Here is a 2,171-nt window from a genome sequence, read left to right as displayed (position 1 = left end):
GTCTTGTAGTGGTCTGAAAGTGGATGATGAAAAAGAATGTATAATGGTATTCAGAGCACCTCGCGGTGAAGCGGACATGCTACCTCAAAATGCTTGATTGATTCATGCCCAGTTCCCCCAAGAAGCGGTACATTGAAAAAATTGATTTACTTTGTGGATGATACTAGCAAATACTATCCGCTGGGGGAAGTAAGCAGAAATTTGGTGGTCGTATGTTTGTTACATGGTAGAGGTGCTTTCTAGTACACAATGAAATGCTTGGTGTACCGCTGCTCCTTGAAGAATTAATTCCATATGGGTCTAGCCGTGGTCTTAACTGTGAACACGAAGAACTATCTAAAGTGGCCTATCTGTCTGAACTGCAATACACAAGCTGCGAGCCAATGCTATACCTTTCTCAGGTAACGAGCTCTTGTGCGGCGATTCGATTGGATGCGAAATGGTGGGGAACGCGTGTCCGGTCGTCTTAACCAAGTAATGGTTCCCCTCTGTTAACAATGAAATGTTTGATGGATCGCAGCTCCCTGAGAGACAAGTTTCAAAGGGGTTAGTCGCGGTCTTCAATCCTGGCCAAGGTGCAGTCACCATCTATAAGAGATACCTGCTTTACTGAAGGGTAGCAAGAGTTCCCTTGCCCGCATGTTGCTCCGTGGGGGTATATCAGTATAAAGGTAGAAGAAGCCATGATCGGAGCTTCGGTGGATGAGATTGGCGGAGAAGACATGTTCTTGTCTATCTGGTAGATCAGGGGGGTGGCAGCTGATCCGGAGAAAGCAAGCGGACTCCCGATGTTCCGTCGACTCCCAATGTACACTTGAAACATGCACATTTGGGTGGCGAGGGGGCGTTGTGGCCATCCGAAAACATGTCTTCATCTCTCTTATTGGTGGACCGCTGCTCCTTGAAGAATTAATTCCATATGGGTCTAGTCTTGGTGATAACTGTGAACACTAAGAACTATCTAAAGTGGCCTATCTGTCTGAACTGCAATACACTAGCTGCGAGCCAATGCTATACCTTTCTTAGGTAACGAGCTCTTGTGCGGCAATTCGATTGGATGCGAAATGGTGGGGAACGTGTGTCCTATCGTCTTAACCAAGTAATGGTTCCCCTCTGTTAACAATGAAATGTTTGATGGATCGCAGCTCCCTGAGAGACAAGTTTCAAAGGGGTTAGTCGCGGTCTTCAATCCTGGCCAAGGTGCAGTCACCATCTATAAGAGATACCTGCTTTACTGAAGGGTAGCAAGAGTTCCCTTGCCCGCATGTTGCTCCGTGGGGGTATATCAGTATAAAGGTAGAAGAAGCCATGATCGGAGCTTCGGTGGATGAGATTGGTGGAGAAGACATGTTCTTGTCTATCTGGTAGATCAGGGGGGTGGCAGCTGATCCGGAGAAAGCAAGCGGACTCCCGATGTTCCGTCGACTCCCAATGTACACTTAAAACATGCACATTTGGGTGGCGAGGGGGCGTTGTGGCCATCCGAAAACATGTCTTCATCTCTCTTATTGGTGGACCGCTGCTCCTTGAAGAATTAAATCCATATGGGTCTAGTCTTGGTGATAACTGTGAACACTAAGAACTATCTAAAGTGGCCTATCTGTCTGAACTGCAATACACTAGCTGCGAGCCAATGCTATACCTTTCTTAGGTAACGAGCTCTTGTGCGGCAATTCGATTGGATGCGAAATGGTGGGGAACGCGTGTCCTATCGTCTTAACCAAGTAATGGTTCCCCTCTGTTAACAATGAAATGTTTGATGGATCGCAGCTCCCTGAGAGACAAGTTTCAAAGGGGTTAGTCGCGGTCTTCAGCCCTGGCCAAAGGTGTTTAGAAATGAATACTTTTCGGACCAGTGGGCAAATTAGTTCACAGCGAGCCCACGGGCCAACGGTCTGCTCCCGCAGTGGGCCGCGCCCGAATGTGGGCACCGATCATATAATTTGAAATCCACTCGCCAAGTACCATGCGAGTTTCTAAGAGCGCGATATATTCGCCAGTGAAAGCCTTGGAAGTTTGGCCTCGCCTACTCCCTAGGAAAATTAATTAGAGATGGAAGGAAAGACTTTGCAATTGCAAAGCGGGTGTCGATATTGGGAAGTCGCCCCCGTACTTGTTGATACAGAAGGAAAAAAAAATGTACATCATAAGATTCGGACCCGGTGCTCTGC

Source organism: Bacillus rossius, unplaced genomic scaffold (assembly GCF_032445375.1).
Source record: "Bacillus rossius redtenbacheri isolate Brsri unplaced genomic scaffold, Brsri_v3 Brsri_v3_scf630, whole genome shotgun sequence".
In the NCBI taxonomy this organism is placed as follows: domain Eukaryota; kingdom Metazoa; phylum Arthropoda; class Insecta; order Phasmatodea; family Bacillidae; genus Bacillus; species Bacillus rossius.
This window is presented reverse-complemented; position numbering follows the sequence as displayed.